This window comes from Quercus robur, chromosome 3 (genome assembly GCF_932294415.1).
Source record: "Quercus robur chromosome 3, dhQueRobu3.1, whole genome shotgun sequence".
Classification (NCBI taxonomy): Eukaryota; Viridiplantae; Streptophyta; class Magnoliopsida; order Fagales; family Fagaceae; genus Quercus; species Quercus robur.
In genome coordinates this window covers 20,161,930-20,171,631 of record NC_065536.1, presented here as the reverse complement: position 1 = coordinate 20,171,631, position 9,702 = coordinate 20,161,930, and the positions used below count along the sequence as shown (strand labels likewise).

Here is a 9,702-nt window from a genome sequence, read left to right as displayed (position 1 = left end):
TAATTTTTTTTTATTAAGCCATACATCGCACGGGCATAATACTAGTTTTGATATAAACAGAAAAAGTGAAAATGTGGGATCCATTCTAAGATTTTACAAATAAAATGCATATTATAAAAATATAGAAAGGTTCATAGAAAATCCACACTACATAATTATACAATAACTAGAAATCAAATATATATAAATAACACCAGCGAATGGCAGTTGCAAATCAATACAAACTCTTACATAATATACAAAAAAAAAAAAAAAAACTTACAGAATATTCATTTTCCATTTTACTTAATTTTTAAAAATATTTTTACTATTTTATTTGTTATTAGATTTGATTATATTGTCAAAAAAGATATATTTTTTAAATTTATTTATAATTTTTTTATTAAGCCATGCATCGCGCGGGCATAATACTAGTTTTGATATAAACAGAAGAAGTGAAAATGTGGGATCCATTCTAAGATTTTACAAATAAAATGCATATTATAAAAATATAGAAAGGTTCATAGAAAATCCCTACATAATTATACAATAACTGGTAATCAAATATATATAAATAACACCAGCGAATGGCAATTGCAAATCAATACAAACTCTTATAGTCCAAGCTATTTTAGCTTCACACGAAGACAAACAAGCAGCTTATACAAACTCCGACTCCCCCTTTATGTTTGAACCTTTCCTTCGGTTACTTAATAGGTTCTTATAACCAAATTAATGCATAACCTTAGAAAATGATTAGTTCAAGAAAGCTCAAGGAGATGAGAAAGAGGATGGATTGAGAGACACCTGCTCGCCACAACTGAGCACTTCACGAGGTCCTGCTTCTTCCCGGCCAACACCCATAAGATCTAGGTAATATAGGTAATGGGAGATGATGTTGTTCATGGACTCATTATCACCCCGACCGCAAATAAGATCTCCGTATAGCACATTCATGCTGGCACCAAAACCGTAAAGTTGCTTGACCAAAGTGTCATTTTTGGTGGGTTTCCAGTAGCCAATAAAGACTTCATGAGCTGAAGGTTGATGCTTCTTAGTTGGTGTCATCCACCTCCAAATTGTAACTTGGAAGGCTAGGGGAGCATTTTGTTTGATGTATTCCGGATGGTTCAACAAATCCACCTTTAGATCCTCACTGACTTCTCCATAGTTGTAATTCCTGTTGAAAGCATTAGTAAAGAACGTCTTTCTAATTGTGGCATGCAACAATGACTTGATCATGGCAAGGAACAAAGGACTCAAAAAGTCTTAGGGATTTAGATTTCATTTGAAGAATGCATAACTTAAGTACTCATATTTGAATTATGCTAGAAAAGGAACTCATTTTGATGTTTCTAATAGCGAAACATAAACCTCCTATAGTAGTTTGAACTTAGGATAAAATTGAACAATATAAGATGAGAAAATAATTCAAATGCTTAAATATAAAGAATGTATGATTATTGTTTTTTATTTATTTATAATACAAGATAGAATTTCTACTCTAACCTAATCTAAGTGTATATGTATGTGAATCTCCCTTCTAGAGACTTGAATCCCGACTTTTGCCCCCTACACCCCACAAGTATTTATATTTGTAAAGTGACTACTGCACCAATGATAAACGCGGTGGTTATGTATGATTATTGTTAGTGTGATAGAAAAGGTAAGTACCAATAAATAGGCAAGGCACCTCATCCATAGTATGCAACTCCAGGAGCACATGGATAAATGTTTTTGTAGGGCTAATCACAATAATCATATAAGTTGGAATTTATTTCCTTGTTATAGCACAAACTCCAAGCTAAGGGTGGCCAGCCACTTTATATCCACCTGAAAAAATATAATCCACCATATGACCATAGCTCATATACAAATTCAATTACACAACCAATTCTTCAATATGTAATGCTCTAGAGTCCAGATTCATTTTGTTCCAACTTCCGACCCAATAGAATTTTAGAAGAAAAGAGTCTACTTAAGCCACTCTCAGTAGATTCACTTACAACATATACCTTCATTTATTTACTCAAAAAAGTGTTGGATTCAAAAACTACATTAAGATTTTAGTCATTAGTCTCATCCTAGCATGAACCCAAACAATATAAATTTTTAACTCTTTCATCAGTTATAAACATTCGCAGGGACGAAACCAGGATTCGAAGTTGGGGGGGGCAAAGTATAAACACAAAAAAGTTTATGAAAATCAAAACTAACATCTACTCAAGCTTTGTTGAATTCCATCCCATTTATTAACATTATAATCTCATATTTTCACAATTTGGATTGATACTAATTTAATTGGTGGTAATTTTTTGGAATTTTGTTTGAAATTTTCATGAATTGGGACATCAACACTAGAGGCAATGCTTCATTATCAACTTCAAATTATTTGTAATTTTTTCTCTTTAAAAAAATAAAATATTATAGATAATTTTCCCATCATCAACCATTCAAATAAAAGTTTCATTATTTCCATATTATATAGCTCTATAGTTTCAAAATTTAGTCCAAAAAATAAACCAAACAAACATACCTCACTACAACAACATTAATGTTAATAAATTATTTTCTAAAAATAGTTAATAATTTATAAAATAAATCAACAAACAAGCGTTATCAATTAATAACATTTATTACTAACCACTACACACATTTGATTCATAATTCTAGTCCCACTGGCTTTACTTTTTTATTGCCATTTTCTAGTTGTTTTATTCTTTTTATTTTTATATTTATTTTTTATCTCATTTGTCCTTATTTTTCAAATTCAAGAGTCAAGGATGACTTCCTAAATTAAGTACAAAGGATGAGTTCTTAAATTAAGTATACAGTATTATATTTTTTTCAAAAGGGGGGGGGGGGGGGGCAATGGCCCCCCTCTGCCCCAACGTGGGTCCGTCCCTGATACATTCGTTTTCAGTTTGAATTATTTTAATCAAATAAACGTGTAACAAAGCCAAAATTGTACCCTGTAACATCAATTCCTAACAGAATAAATAACTAAACTTCAGAAAATATTTGAAACATTAAAATCCAATTCCAATTTCATAGGAGACAAAAACCCAAATGAAAATTTCACGAAGACAGAGATACTCACAGGACAGAGATACTCATAGCTCTGGTATTCAGCAGAAGCAGTGATAAAAGAGTGGTAGTCCCAGAAGTCCTTTGCATGGGCCTCAACCGAGTCACGGTTTGAGAATATGTTCTCAATCTGTTCGTTCTGGAAGTAGTCAGTCACAGCCCCCTCTACACAGCAAGTTGGTCTTTTATTCGTGTTGCACCCAAAACAGTTTGTCCCTCGGTAATAAGGTGCCTTCGGTACTGGGTTTGGGCATGGCTTCGGATAACTCGGTTTATTCGGATTAATCGGATGATGGCCTGGATCTTGGCCATTCACAAGCACTAATATAAATGGCAATATTGCATGTAACAATTAACAAAGGGTGGAGTTCGTCTGTACCTTCCTAGTTCCTATATATTATTGGGTGGTAGAAGGAAAAGTAAAGAAAAGATGGTCAAGTCAAGTGCACGCAAGTCATCTTTCCCTAGCATTTTTAGGTTCTTCTGTTCTGTTCTGTTCTTTTCCTTTTGGCCAAAGAGGTTCTTCTTCCCTTGACCGGAACGGCAATTTTCATAATAGAACTTGATAAGTTTTGATTGGTTTTATCTTAATCCACTCGTGACATCAATCTTTAGCTACCATAAGAATTTGCTACCTTGGCCTGTATTAATTATACCCAAACTATTTTACATAATTTAACATACAGTTCAAAAGACAACTAAAAAAAGTTTTGTGCATCAAATATTTCTCTAAAGTTAAACACGTGAATCTTGCATTCTAAACTTTTAATAATTATCTTCTAAAACACATGAATTAACTAATTAATTTTGGCAAAAAGCCCACAAGGCCTTTGTTTTTACTTTTTCCTGGATGGGCAGAAAAAGCTTCTAATTTGGTGCTGTGTGAGTGCTAGGCTAGCTGTTGTTGGCCTTATCTTAAAATCTTAACCAAGTTTTTTTTTTTTTTTGGGGAGAATTAACCATGTTTATTTTGAGTAGCTGCACTCTAAAAGCTTCCTTATCAAATTACATTAATTTGTACATCCATAACTTTATAATTTAAAGATAATTTTTTAATTAAAATAAAAAAAATAAAAATTTAACCTATAAAGTGACACAATTGGATCTCTGTTGATCTGGGGGTGAGTGATGAAGATGAACTGAGAAAGCGAATACCTCGGCCACACTGATATTTGTTAGGAATAGTTTTGTTTAATATTCAACATATAGTCTAAAATAATCAATGATTAGTGAAGATTTACAAAAATATAGAGAAGCAGTACTGCTGACGATTACAAATAACGTTTTCTAAATAATCATATTTTTCTCAAGATGATTTTTTCCTTTTTTGGGGGTCCAAGTGGAAAGCAATCTTGCAGATTGTGGAGTCTCCACTCCCAGCATTAAAATGACCAACAACATCTTTAATATTGAAATTGTCACCACTTAAAATGCCAGAGGAGCATACTTTTTCTCCATGACCCTGCAACGCTTCATTTATTCAGCCATGTTCACTTGTTGAAACTTCAAGGTTAAAGTCTGCACATGCTTACAATGCACATAGCTTTCTCAGGAACCGGCATTCTTGTGCTTGAGATGAAAATGTACAAAGCTCCACAATGAAGATTGATGAACAATACAAAATGCTGTCACAATTTGATATGCAAAATCAATTTCAAATGGCAGCAGAGATTAATTCTGACCCCAAGACCTTAGTGGAATAAAAAAGGTTTGGTCATTGAATACCAAGTTACCAACAAGTCGAGGAAATCAAATTTCAAATATTACCATTTTTTTTATAAACAGTTTTCCTGTCAAACACAAACTATGCAGAATGCTTGCATAACATGAATGGTGTACGCAGAGATTCAATAGAATTATAGAAATCATTGTACATTGCTCTAAAGCACTCAAATAGACAATCCTATCGAATTCATGCACATCCACCAAAATTTTACAGACCAATTGACATAACAAACTCCGATTTCAGCAATAACTTCAAGAATTTCCAAACAAACTTCTCTAAAACTATATGTTCTGAGAAAAGGAGTAGAAAAAATAAAAAAAAAATCTGATCCAAATCAATTTTCTAGTAGAAATGTCATCAGGTTCCCTGAAACCTACATTCCTTGAATTTCAATTCACATACATTAATAATGATAATTAGTTGTCTTGTTTAAAAGCAGAACAATATCTTTAAATCTGTAAAGATAAAACTTAAAAGAAAAAAAATTAAAAAAAGGGAAAAAATAAAAAATAAAATACATAATCAAGCTTATGTAACTAAGAAATGATATTAAATTTTATCACATCTCATTCCAAAAGATTAATCAATTAAAAATAGCAAAAAGAAACAATAGAGACCAAAAAGTAAGGTCAAGTTAAAATTTAAGTATATAGTTTATTGATGATTTCAAATTAGACCCTACATTCAAAAACATTTCAACTCCAATTAAAAACTCATTTATGATGACGTTTTTAATAGAAATTATATTATAAACAAAAAAAAAAAAAAAAATGTCGGGTGGTTATTTCAACACATGTACAATAAATAAATAAATAAATATATATATATATATATATATATAATTTCAATCAAAAACATGTGTGGTTGTTTTGTTAAAAAATTTCCGTAAGATTTAATTTAATTTTTTATTAATAATTTGATAGTTACAATAAATAAAAGAAGGTTTGATCCTTACATATCTATTTAAGAAATACAAAAAATATCAATTGAATTACAAAACTTTGAAAAATTATAAAATTTAATTGGAAACTTCTAAAATTGTAGACTTTGAGGCAATCTCTCAACTATAAATCTACAACTATAGAATAAAATTATAATTTATTCAAAAATTAATCACTTGAAAAAAGTACTTAAAAGAAAAAGAAAAAAATTATTATTTTAGTGGAGGACTCGGGGGTTGTTGGTCTATGTCCGCCAGTAAATTTCATTCACATTGGATTCATGCTGTGGGACACAAAAAGAGAGACAATTATGCCCCCTCCCCCCCCCCCCCCCCCCCCCCCCCCCAAAAAAAAAAAGGCGAAGATTCCGAATTTAAGGGAAGACCAATTGACTAAATTAATTTAGGGGGAATAATTCAGCTTCCTATACAATTGACGACTTGAGGATTGCTCTTTTTAGTTTTTACACTTTACACATGAGACATGCTTCACTGGCCATTCACGTACATATCTATATACATAATATTTGTTCATTATTTTTTTAATAAAAAAATTAGACTTAAATTAAACTTTCTAATCTTATCTAAAATTTAATTTAATTTAATTTTGTACTGTTTAATTCAATTCTCTAGTATTGAATTTTATTTAGTTTAGTTTTTCTGTTAATGTCCATTACTATTTAGTGCCTAAAACTACGTAGTATTGATTTAAAAAAAAGAAAAATTATAAACTAAAAAATTATGGAAAAGAATTATTATTATTATTATTTTTAATTCCACTAGTGTGTACTTATCGCTCTCAGCACGTCTCCCTGAGCAGTGTGATTCATGCAAAACACAACAAATACCACTTTGCCTTAAGCATTCTCATCAAATATTGTAAAAAATTTAACATTTAGCATCTTAAAAAATTACTTTATTCATTTTAATATCTCATTTTACAATACACCTAACATCAAAGGTTTTATTATTTTACTACTTCATTTAACTATTCTTTTATTTATTTATTATTTTTTTAATGTTTTCTTTATTATTTCTTTATGTTTTTAAATAACTACTAATGGGAGTGACGAGAACACATTACCTTGACGAAGTTAATCTAGTGACAAGGTCATCCCTAGCGACGAACAGCCATCACTGACAAGGAAAGGAAAGTCATTCAATGATGCCAGCAAATAACCTGGGCAGTTACGAAACCAGCAAAACAGACCGTTGGAGCCTAATAAAAGCCCCATAATTGGGCTGGAGGCATTACTAAAGAGAGACATTAACACCCCAACGGCTAGCAGTCAGGATCACATATATAAAGTCCTTACATTAGCAGCATAACATACATACATACTGATACTCTACGAAAATATCTATTACTTTCGAGTTTGACAAATTGCTTCATTGTTCTAACTTTGGCATCGGAGGCGTTGTGGCAGACACCACACCGGTGACCCCTTTTTGAGGATACATTGGTGTTGACGGGAAGTTCCATCTGCCTACTTCGACTGACGAATTTACACTTCATCAACTACCATTCATACCATGTTTTCTGTACCCAGCAACTACCATTAAACAATATATATATATATATATATATATATTTACAATTTTGCTACAGTGGGCTGCTAGATTGCAAAATTAATAGGATTTACAATTCTTGATGGAGTATTCTTTTTACAAAATTGATGTTAAAATTTAGCATATACAATTCTTAATGAGAATGCTCAACAACATCAAAATTAAGTTTTAAAACTCCATGAGGATGGAGGGGCTTAGACATATCTGACCATTTAGGAAGTTTGTTCAGAATCTTATGTCTGCTTATGGAGATTGAAAAATCCAAAGATATCATTGGCCACTTTTATAGGGCGCTAAACATAACCAGCAAAGAGAAGACGCTTCTTTTCTTGATCTCGTCATAGATTCAAAAGAGATGAGTATTGAGAAAGATAAAATCTATGTTTTTTACAATTATTTTGAGAAGAACTTATTCTATTCAAACCTGACCCCTACAAAATCCATACCTATTCTATTCAACCCCAAAACCCGACCACTACAAAAAGCTTTGTAGTGGTCGGGTTTTGGGGTTGGTTTGTAGTTGTTGCCTTGTTGGGAAGGAGATGGAGTGGAAGAAGAAGAGTGAGGACTACAATATGATACTGTAGTAGCCATGGCAGACAGGCAGAGTCTTGCTAGATGCTCCATCCTTAAACTTTCAACATTGAACCCCTTGAAGAATATTGCTAGCCAAATCAAAGAGAGTAGCGTTTAAATATTCTATAACAAAAATGCAATTTTTTTGGTTATTTTACAAGAGCCTAACAATACATTTTTTCTTGTTACAGATACTTTTTCTTCCTTACTTTATTTGCGAACAAAAACAGTAATATAGGAAGGATCATAGAAGTTTTTGAAAATGAAAATAGTTCACAGGTATGATAAAAATTGAAGTGTTTGCAATTTGTTAAAGTAGGTTCCCAAATATTTTGACACTGACAATGACACATGATAAAAAATTCCGGTCTAAGTGTAGCATCTTATTGTTCTTCACCCTATAGTTAAATAAGCCTTACAATTTTTCTTTAATTGTAACATTACAAGACGTGCCCATGCTTTGGCATATTGGTCTATCTAAACATTGATAATAGCTTTTATTTTAGGAACATACGTACGCAGTGGTTCCAATTTCCTTGGAGATTCTGCAGCCATTATTGTCATACGCAGTAGGTGCAACTATAATTAATAGGTATTCAAGAAAGCCCCAAGAGATAGGTAAGATTATGGGCAAAGAAATAGCAATTGGGTAGTATTCCAAAGGCCCAGGGAGAATAGAATGCACGAATAAAGTAAAGCAACGGCCTAAAAAGGAAAAATATTTTTGAGAATGGAGAATAAAGCCCAAGGTAGGCCTACTGACCCCTTTTGGGAGAAAAGTAGTAAGAGATCCTTCTTAAAGAGTATTTTTGAGAATGGTGAATTAAGCCCAAGGTAGGCACACGGACCCCTTTCGGCAGAAGAGTAATAGGAGGCCTTTTTGAAGAGTAAAATGGGGTTTAAAAAAGCCCAATGGTAGAGAAATAAAATAGGGCCCGAAAAGTGAGGCCTAGTAGAATTAAATAAATAAAGAGAAAAGAAGGCCTGTAATGTCCTTGTATGAGGGGATAAATATGAATTCCGATTCTACATAGACAAAATACGGTGAAGTAATGCAGAGTAACAGCTACAGGAAACACAAGAAGAAGAAATAAGACAAAATTAAAAACGGTCGGAGATGCGTGAAGAGGAAATGACACAAAATCAAAAGCAGCAGTGTTAGGTTCTAAATGTTTAGGTTTAAATATTTAGATTTCTATTTTTATGTATGTTGGCAAATTGAGATCAAAACATGTCTAGATTATGTATTAGACATTGCTCATGATAGTACAAGTAAGGATTCAAGAACATTGAAGCTATAGAAAGAAGAGTTTACTTTCAATGAAGTTCGACTGATTGAAAATCCCAGACAAGATTTCTATAGAATTCTATTTCAGTCCAAACACTATAAAAACGTTTAGGGTTTCAAGTGAAACAGAGCTAGGTATAAAAGGAAAATCCTAACTACGTTTTAGAGTTTTAGGAAGTCTTGTGAATTACTCTTGTGAGATCTAAGAGGTTCTGTACCTTTTAACTCAACAAGCATCTGTCAGATCAAGAGATGTACAATCAAGAATTGGTGGAATCAAGTTGTTGCAAAAGATCAACTACTAACGGTTTCATTGGTTTTCCTGGGTAATTATATCGTTCTCTTCTTTATTTTTTCGCATTACATAATATGATTTATTACTGTTTAACCTAGATCTGAATAATAAGCCTAAGTGTCAACTTGGTTAATTAATTAGGTTAAACAATCTGACAATTCAATGGTCTAAACAAACAAACAAGTGGTGTTAGAGCGGGTTAGCTCTTGCTTAGGTAGTTTTACCTTGAGTTGATCCTTAAC

General features: G+C 32.1%; 1 pseudogene; it reads right to left on the bottom strand.

Annotated features, from left to right (window-relative positions):
* Positions 1–521: 521 nt before the first annotated feature.
* Positions 522–7,895, bottom strand: LOC126719375 (chitinase-like protein 2; annotated as a pseudogene).
* Between the last annotated feature and the right edge of the window lie 1,807 nt (positions 7,896–9,702).